Source organism: Phoxinus phoxinus (assembly GCF_949152265.1).
Source record: "Phoxinus phoxinus genome assembly, chromosome: 12".
Taxonomy (NCBI): domain Eukaryota; kingdom Metazoa; phylum Chordata; class Actinopteri; order Cypriniformes; family Leuciscidae; genus Phoxinus; species Phoxinus phoxinus.
Window position 1 is genome coordinate 21136846 of NC_136887.1, and position 10855 is coordinate 21147700.

A 10855-nucleotide genomic window follows, 5' to 3' on the forward strand; every position below is an offset into this window, starting at 1 on the left:
AAGTAGTCTCACCAATATCTGACTTTTTTGCATTGGAAAACATTTACAGAGTAAACTGTCATAATGAAAACATGACACAGCCATTTGACTATCTTGTTCATAAGCAATGGTGTCAAGACTTTTCATCTTGATGACACTGACACTTTCATTGACATGAATACTTGCTTTTGAGGAATGAGCTATCCATTTTGAGCAAGTGACACGCTTTTGCAGGTTATCAACTATTTTGCAGTTTGTACTAATTGTTTTGAGAACTGCATTAACTGTTGTGCAAATGTAAATAGTGATGTGAGAAATGCACCAAAGCGACTGAGAAAAACTGTAAAACAGATAGACAGACAGCCAGACAGACAGGCAGACAGATATAGACAGACAGACAGACAGGCAGGCAGACAGATACAGACAAACAGACAGACAGACAGACAGACAGACAGACAGACAGACAGACAGACAGACAGACAGACAGACAGATAGATAGATAGATAGATAGATAGATAGATAGATAGATAGATAGATAGATAGATAGATAGATAGATAGATAGATAGACAGACAGACAGACAGACAGACAGACAGACAGGTAGGTAGGTAGGTAGATAGATAGATAGATAGATAGATAGATAGATAGATAGATAGATAGATAGATAGATAGATAGATAGATAGATAGATAGATAGATAGATAGATAGATAGATAGATAGATAGATAGATAGATAGATAGATAGATAGATAGATGCACAGGCAAATGTTTATGTGAACACAGACAGACAGACAGACAGACAGATAGATAGATAGATAGATAGATAGATAGATAGATAGATAGATAGATAGATAGATAGATAGATAGATAGATAGATAGATAGATAGATAGATAGATAGATAGATAGATAGATAGATAGTGACTGCTGTCACACTCTCAAATAGATGCACAGGCAAATGTGTATGTGAACTCCAGAGGTCATTTGTGACAACTACACATCTGATTATTTCAAACATTTCACCACTCATCTTCATCACCTTTCTTCTTCACCATGATGACTATCTGATGAGCACTTTCTGGCTCTCTCAAACGGATTGACAGTCTCCCTATGAGAACACATGCCTATCTTGATAGAAATCAACTTCAGTCAGTATTAGGAAGAATGAGATGAATAGCACAGTTATTCACAACAAGGTCACTTACCACACTTGCAAGTGCAATCAATGTGCCTTAAATGCCATTCATGATATATGATTGACATAATGAAATTTGTGGTGAACCAAGGTCTTAATGTTTTATTGTTAACGTGCTCAGCATTTCATCATGCCTACAGTGAAAGAACGAGCGATACCGAGGAGAGACTTGAATATGGCAGCTGCAAAACAGAAGTAACACTTGTCTGGAATGTGTTGGAGATGTGTTGCTATGCAACAGGGATTCCACAATGGTTACCCAGACATGGTTCGACTGTGTAGAGGATGGTGTGGGTGAAGAAAAAAAAAAGTGACACAGCCTCCCACATCACCACACACTCATCAGCTCTGTTTGAAATGTCAGAGCGCACACCTACACACACACAAAACACAGTGTCACTTCAGGAAAAATGTGATTCATATTCTGCTTACAAGTGAATACATGAAGATTTAAAAAATGGAGGTTAACTTCTGTAAATTCACCCATCAGCATGCACATACAAAAACAATGTAAACTTTTGTCCTATCGTATAATGTGGATAATAAATCTAGAGGTGTTCAACCTTTAAAAGACAACATTCAACTGACTCTTGTGAACATTCTAGCAACGCCCCTGAGATCAATAAATGAACAAAGCCAGTTTTGCCCATGTCCTCTGAGTGGCAGTATGTCTCACTGAGTGCCTTCGAGTTAGACCACCTGTTTGAGGATTCCTTTCTCTTTCTCTTTGAACAAAGCTGTGATGTTTTCCTCACACTTTTAAAGTTTAGAAACTTAAATACAGAAATCTGCTATGAATAAGATTTAGGGTGAAAAGAGGGAGTTTTAGATTTCCTCTTCTAGAATTTAATTGTAGGCTATTTGTCTCTTGAGGGTGAACTAATATAAAAAAAACTTAAATTCTTAAAACACTTTTCAGGTTCTTTTTTATTTGTATGAAATTATTCTCATAATTCTAAAAGAAATAAGCATAATTGTTTACCCAAGTCTTTGGAAATTCAACAAAATTTGATACTGTTCACTTAGCAGATACTAAATTCAGAAACTGAAAACTTTGTTGCTTAAAATGTTATACTAACCTGAGTGATTCAAGCACTTTCCAATGATCTCCTCTCCAATTAGTAGAATTATAACACAATGGATAGAATGATAATGTGTTCGTAAGTGAATTATATTGTGATTACTATGTTTGTGAGAATGGAATTGAAGAGTTGAGGCCTAAACAAGATGGATGAAGTTTGCTACTCCTGTGCTTTCTTGCTGCCTGACAGATACCACGCATAGTTTTCTTATTATCACAGTATTGTTTCCAATTATTTTTGAATGTTCTTTAAAAAGACAGTAACCTACAAATAGTGTTGATAAAGATTGCTGTTGCAGTACATGGACTGGCCACAAGGGTCAAGAAAAAAATCTGGACTGCACTATAAGCATGGAGTTCAGAAACCACTGAAAGAAAGAAAGGTTTTTCATGGCATCCAAAGATAATGGAACTGTCTGTTGAAGCATAAGATTGACATAGCCAATCACATTTCACAATCCCAGTGGATTAATTAATCTAGGCTAATCAACAAAATAGTCGAAACATTCACAGGTTGATTGTAATAATAGCATGGGGAAAAGACGCATGCACACACTGATGCACACACTGTCATTAATGTTGGTGTGTTTTCCACATTTTAATCTTTTGATCTGGGAGTCTTGATTTCACAGATGCTGTGTTCTGTGTAGCCCTAGGCTACACATGACTTCCATTATTTATCATCCACTGTCAAAAGCCCCTGAGAGAAGGAGAGGCAGAGAGAGAGGACAAAGAAAAGCTCCACATCGCTCCTCATCTCTGCGAGCCTTTGATCAACCTCTAGAACTCAAGTTTTAAAAGAAGGAAGGGATTCTGATTGCTATACTGGGCTGTTGAATGCTTGATTCTGATTGGTTGACAAATGTTATAAAGTGTGCAATGATTTTTTGGGAAAAGTAGTTCTAGGCAGGTCTTGACCGCATTACAGTTCCATATCACTTCGCCAAATAATTTGATTAGTTTTTACAAATTATTTCCAAGTTTTTTTGTATTTAATATGCATTTATTAGTTATTATGGATAATTGCAAATCTTTTTCTCTCTCTCCCACTCATTATTAGTTATTAGTAGACGCTGGTGCCGAACACTGTTGAGAGATGCACAGATTGAGGTAATTCACAAACACTTAATCTCTCTCTCTTTCTCTCTTTCGCACCGGATAGTTCTAGGAACTTAGAACTAACCCCCAGCGTGGTTCCCCGAGAACTAATGGTTCCCCTAGGAACGTTTTCTGGTTGCATTCGCTCCGCCAGGAACTCTGAAGTGAAGTAAGCCGCGCTTGTTGTTATGACTTTTATTTTGACAGTGCAGAGAATGCCAGCCAGAGCCTGAGGAAACAAACAGTGCTCGCACTATCCGTGTTCATTACTTTACGATCTGTCTAACAGTCCTGTCTAATATGTTATTCGATAGAACTATTGTACATAGAAAGTAGACAGTACAAAAAAATAGTAGCGTATGCCTGAGCATAAATACATAGCCTAATCATGTTTCGCTTGGTTCCCTCAAAGTTGCGTTGAATTTTCTCCTTAGCGTTAAGGTTAACAGGCCCATCTATCACTGTTTTACATGTTTGTACAGTTAGTTTCTAGAGTAAATATAAACGCTATAATCTGTGTGTTCACACAGCCTTTTTAAAAAATGGTGGGTGCTGGTGTTTCGCGTGCGTTTGGCAAATCAGTGTACACTTACATCACAATACATCATCAATCCTTCTTTCAAAATGTGATTCGCTATTGCAATCCCATGTTTATTTGAGCTCTTTCGGGGTTTTCTGTGGAAAATGCATACATACGACACGTCACTCATGCCTCGTCCGCAAATAGAGAAACGTTGCTGAATAAGTTGAACCCTCAAATTCATTCTCTGTTCGGTCACGTTCACGTTAGGTGTGTTTCTCTGCCCCTATTGGATTATCTTGCCTGTATTGGTTTATTAAACGTTGTGTTGGAATGATATTCATCGAGTTTTGAACTCAGTTTTGAGTTTTGAACCTTGTTCTGCGACAGTATTAGGCTGATTTCAGAATTCTTACAACTTATTTACTCTTTTCCCCTTTATTTTACAACTTGCTTTTGACTGTCAATACAGTGTTGTGGAAGGGGAAAAGACAAGAGAGATGAATATGAAGGCTCAAAAATGAGAGGGAGCTCTAATGAGGTAAGTGGCCACTTGTGCTGTTCCCCGTGGAGATGACCCAGTTAAGAGTTTGATCATCCAGGTGTTAGCAATGCTGCCAAGCCAGCTGGGAGGAAAGGAATACTTCATCACTGTCATACCTCTGCACAGAGAATACATTTACCTCCCAATAACCACTATTACCAACAGTCACTGTTAAATGTTGCACATTCAGGGTTCGTACGGTCATGAAAAACCTGGAAAAGTCATCGAATTTTAAAATAGTAATTTCCAGGCCTGGAAAAGTTTTGGAAGGCTTCAAGCCCTTTCGAAATCTGTTTTTATTTCGTTGTCAGTAACAAAAGTTATGGTTATCTAAAGTCGGCTGATCACTATGATTTTCAGGAACGGAATTTTGAGAAAAACAGGTTTAATTAACTGGCACGTCCTGCTAGCGATTGGTGCTCTTTTTTCATATCACATATTTTAGAAATCATCATAGATTAGGTATCATTCGAAAGCTTACGAACTCAAAATTCAGCCTGTGAAAAACTTTTTGAAATTGGACGATTGAGAGGCGAGCAAGATCTTTTAAGCGAGCAGCTACTTCAGACTCATTGTTGTGGTTATGTGGTTTATTTTGATAGGTGAACTGTCTTGTAGTGTTTAGAGTTTTTTTTTTGCACCTCCGTCGTGCGTGTTCTTAAAGAGAAAGACAGTCTTTTCAGCAAAAGTTTTAATTACACTGTAACAAATGTGTTACTACACTGTAAGAAATTATTATTACTACACTATAACAAATGAATTAATAAACTGGAACAAATGTATAATAACGTTAAAAATGTATAATTACACTGCAACAAACTTACACATTACACTGTAACAAAAGTTATAATTACACTGTAACAAATGTATAATTACACTGTGATAACAATGTATTATTACACTTAATTGACTGTAACAATTGTATAAATACACTGTAACAATATATATTACTATACTGTAACAAATGTATTATACAGCTGTTACAAATGTATTATTACACTTAATTAAACTGAAACAAATTTATGATTACACTGTAACAAATGTATTATTACACTTATTACACTGTAACAAAATGTATAATTACACTGCTATAAATGTATAACTACACTGTGATAAAGTATTATTACACTTAATTAAACTGAAACAAATTTATGATTACACTGTAACAAATGTATTATTACACTTATTACACTGTAACAAAATGTATTATTACACTTATTACACTGTAACAAAATGTATTATTACACTTATTACACTGTAACAAAATGTATAATTACACTGTAAAACATTTATAACTACACTGTGATAAAGTATTATTACACTTAATTAAACAAACAAATTTATGATTACACTTTAACAAATGTATTATTACACTTATTACACTGTAACAAAATTTATAATTACACTGTAATAAATGTATAACTACACTGTGATAAAGTATTATTACACTTATTACACTGTAACTAAATGTATAATTACACTGTAATAAATGTATAACTACACTGTGATAAAGTATTATTACACTTATTACACTGTAACTAAATGTATAATTACACTGTAATAAATGTATAACTACACTGTGATAAAGTATTATTACACTTAATTTCACTGTAACAAACATATAATTACACTTATTTAAAGAGGAACAAATATATAATTACAATATAACAAACGTATAATTGCACTGTGATAACAACATATTACACTTCATAGACTTTAACAAATGTATAATTACACTGTAACAAATGTCTTAAAACACTGTGACAAAAGTTATAATTACACTGTAACAAAATGTATTATTACACTATAACACATGTATTATTACACTGTTACAAACTTATAATTACACTAATATAATCTGTAACGAATGTATTACAACTGTAATTAACATATAATTACACTGAATTAAACTAACAAATGTATAAATACACTTAATTAAACTGCAACAAATGTATTATTACACTGTAACAAATGTATAATTACACTTAATTAAACTTCAACAAATGTATAATTACACTTAACTACACTGTGATAAAGTATTATTACACTTAATTAAACTGAAACAAATTTATGATTACACTGTAACAAAAGTATTATTACACTTATTACACTGTAACAAAATTTATAATTACACTGTAATAAATGTATAACTACACTGAAACAAAATGTATTATTACACTGTAACAAATGTATAATTACACTTAATTAAATTTCAACAAATGTATAATTACACTTAATTAAACTTCAACAAATGTATAATTACACTTAATTAAACTTCAACAAATGTATAATTACACTAAACATGTATAATTACATTAATTAAATTTGATTTGTTAAATTTAAAATAAACACCAAAAATAGAGATGAAATAAATGTCCAGTGATATTTTCCAAAGATTTCTTAATTTTGGCACAATTGTTTCTCTATATAGTGTTGATATGCCAACTAGTAAATACACTAAGTTTCGTCATCCTAGCATCTGTGGAAGTATTTAAAACAAGGGTGTTAGAGCCGCGTTAGGTTGTGTCCCGCTCTAATGTATATCACACTAAAAATGTATAATTAAACTGTAATAAATGTATAATTACACGAAAAATGTGTAATTACACTAACAAAATTATAATTACACTGTTATAACTAACGTTTAATTAAACTTAATACACTGTAACAAATGTTTAATTACAATGTAACAAATGCATAATTACACTTAATTAAACTGTAACAAATGTATAATTACATTACAAATATATCATATTACACACGTATAATTAATTAATGTATAATTACACTAAAATGTTTAATAACACTGTAACAAATGTAAATTACACTTAATACACTGTTACAAATGTATAATTATACAAAAATGTGTAATAACACTGTAATGAACGTATAATTACACGTAATACACTAACAAATGTATGTTTACACTGTAACGAATGTATAATTACACTGTATCAAACAGATAATTTTACTGTAACAAACGTATATTTACACGTAATTAAACTGCAACAAATGTGTAATTACACTAAAAATATGTAATTACACTGTAACAAATGTATAATTACACTTAATTACACTATAACAAATGTATAATTACACTGAAAATGTAATGTTTCAGGGAACGCTAGGTCATAAATATTTGCTTCAAAAGTCATGGAAAATTCATGGAAATTGGTATTATATTGGTAAATGTGTATGAACCCTGCAAAGTGATTTCTGTATACATGCACTAGAAAAATGACCTCACAATGCATTGGGGTGTAGATAAGATGACAGCATAACTTTACTCAAAAAGCAGTACTATTACTTTAATGTGAATCTACTGAAGTTAAAAAGTATGGGAATTTAAAGTTATTCATATAATAATATAAAAACAATTTCTACTTTCCAGGAATGTAGATGTTGTCACATATTTCACCACTTACTAACAGACAAAGAATGTAAAATGTTCAGGATACAATACATAGTTGTTGATATGTAGTTGATTATTTTAACAGAGTTACAATCTAGAAAACAAAACTGAATTATTTATAAAAGAAAAAGTATTATAAGGTAGAGTGCCACAAACTTTCTATTATGATATTGGAAACTAGACATTCTTAATATTTCGTTCTTTAGAATGCAAGATATCAGCATAACCTACAAAAGTATTGATGAAGTTTTTTATTCATTGCTTCCTGTTGTTTCTGAATGTAAAAGACCATTTTAAGTCAGAAGAGACATTTCAAACTAATCAAAAGTTATACCGTTAATGTGAGATCTGACAATGCGCCGAACAACCTATAACTGTCCTTAACTGTCCTTTACTGAGGTCCAGCCAAAAGCAAACCATCTGAATCCATTGCCAAAAATAATCAGTGCCTGTGATATTAAAACTTTTAGAGCTCAATGTTCCCTAAAAACAAAGAATCTAAATTTAGCACAGATACTCTTTAGATATAGCTGGATCAAATTGTTCATAAATATTTGCAGAAGGATACTGCAGATATGAGTGACAAAGTCTACAAATATGATAAAAGTGTAGCTTCTAGCAATTGCACTGTGCCTGGTGTCTTACTCGAGCTCCATATCCTCTGAAATAAAGAGGGCAGGCATATCTCTGGATAAGGTTGTGTAACAATACTGCCACTGAAATAGCCAGTGGCTGTAAAGCACAGCTGATGCCCTGCCAGACTCAGAAATGCCTTTGGCAGGAAGAGTGAAATAAAGCCTTTCATTTTAGAACTCTATTATCCAGACTGCCCGATCAATCTCTCCTGGGCAGGGTAATATAGACAGAAGTGTCAATCCATTCAGAAGTGGCATAGGCAAACAAAAGAAATATTCAATCCATTTTGAAATCCTTTTTCCAGTTACTAAACACGGATTGATTAATGAGGGAAGCACTTGCATTTAAATAGGATTTCTGAGAAGAAAGGATCACAGCTAACGTGGTCATAACATTGTGCTTCTATACAAAGTCACTCTCTTCCTAATCTGACCGTATTTTTATGTTGTTTATTCCTTTATGTGAATGGCATCTCATTGGACTTAAAATTTTCACAGCAGCGAGTGTTTGAAATTACTTCTGTTTGTGATCCGTTGTGGATTCTGATCACAGTAAAAGGCAGAAATATTTTTATGCAAAAGACTATGTGTGCTAACCATTACCATAGTGAACATAGTAAATACGACCGCTTAAAGAATTCAGACTAATCATTTATTTTATCTGTCAGTACGTCTCATCGCTTTATACCGGACTGTCTGATATCCATATTTAGCTCTGCATATGTCATAAAATAAAACAACTCCGGTTTTTCCTACATTTCTCTGACTGAAATTATAACTGTATTGGGACTGTCACTGGAAACAGTGAAAAGCTCATCAGGTCGTATTTTTGGTGGAAAATTTGTAGAAATTATCATTCTTTCTAAATGTGATGTAAACATACGTTTGTGAAATAACGGTAAATACCACCTTATGTCTGTGCGACTAATGTGCAATCTTGACACAAATTAATTCATTATGATCAATCTATCACTTATTATTGTAAAACTGTTGTAAAACATTGATGCTTGCGTTTTAATCTATCCATCTAATCTTTTAATTATCTTTAAGTAAACAACAAAATACCAACAAACGGACGCTTTTATCATGTTCGTTTTTCGATCTCGCTAGGGTCCAGTGATTTCTTTCTGATTTGTTTTCTGATAAAATGTCCATTTGTTGGTGAAATGAAGGGTTTGTGTGACGTTGTTCCAGAGAGGCATGTTGCGGGCGGGTTTTAATGAAGCGCTGCGGAGCTTCTGGCCCGACACTGGAAACGCAGCGTGGTTTTGGGCTCGGTGCTACAGGTCCAAGGCTATTAGCCCAGCAAGGCCTTTGAAAGCCCTGGATCGCACTGGCCGACAGTGGTATAGTGGCTAATGGGGCCATCAACTGCTTGGCTACTAACATTATGAAATATGTTCTTTTGTGTTAAACAAAAGAAAAGGGTTTCATTTTGGGGTGAACTATCCCTTTATACTCACTAACCATAATAACATGGTCAAAACCTGGACCACCAATATGCTATACTGTACTATTGTCATCTGACACTCATTCAAGAAATAAGACAAAAATAATGGGAGAGCAGCTTTCATTACTGACCTTGGACTGAGACAGAAGACCCCATCTGACTTATTCTGTGTCTGCCATTCTAGGCTTCAATAATGTGCACCATAATTGCCAACTTAAAGATGCGCAGCAACTATCTGTCCATCTGCCCCTTGGTCAACTTACATATCACATCACAAAACATCTTCTACCTGATCTTCAGGATGATTTTGCACTGCGTGATAATATATTTGCAAGTAATGCCTAATGATTTTTAGGGCACTGATACTGATACCAACAACCGACCGTACAGTGCTTGTAACAAAGAAACAGAGACAACAGAGCAAACAGAGAGCAGAATGGATATGTCAGAGAAGGATGTCTATGAATTAATAGAATGATAAACTTTGAAATATTTAAGCCTATATAGCTACTGTCAGCGAGCTGATAAACTAAATGCAGAGTGTTATCCTGTGTATCTATTCCCATGTGTTTCAGTCTTGGTTTGTCGGTTGTTGTCTTTGCATGTTGTGCAAAGCTGTTGTGTTAATGGTCTTTTACAATATATATTTTATGTTCCTGACCCTGGTTTTGACCCTCTATTCGGATTATCTTTGTTTTTGTTTTCAATAAATACTGCTACAAGTACATTCTCTCTTCATCTACTAGGATACTCGCAAAGACGGGTGTTCAAGCGCAAGAAGACGTGTGTTTTACGTTTAGGCAGGGATGAAGAGAGAATGTAATTGTAGCAGTATTTATAGGCCTATAGGCCTGGTTTCACAGACAGGGCTTAGATTAAGCCACAGAACGTTCCCCTAACGTTAGTATTTGGTTCCCTTTTGTTTATTTGAGAACCACATGATAA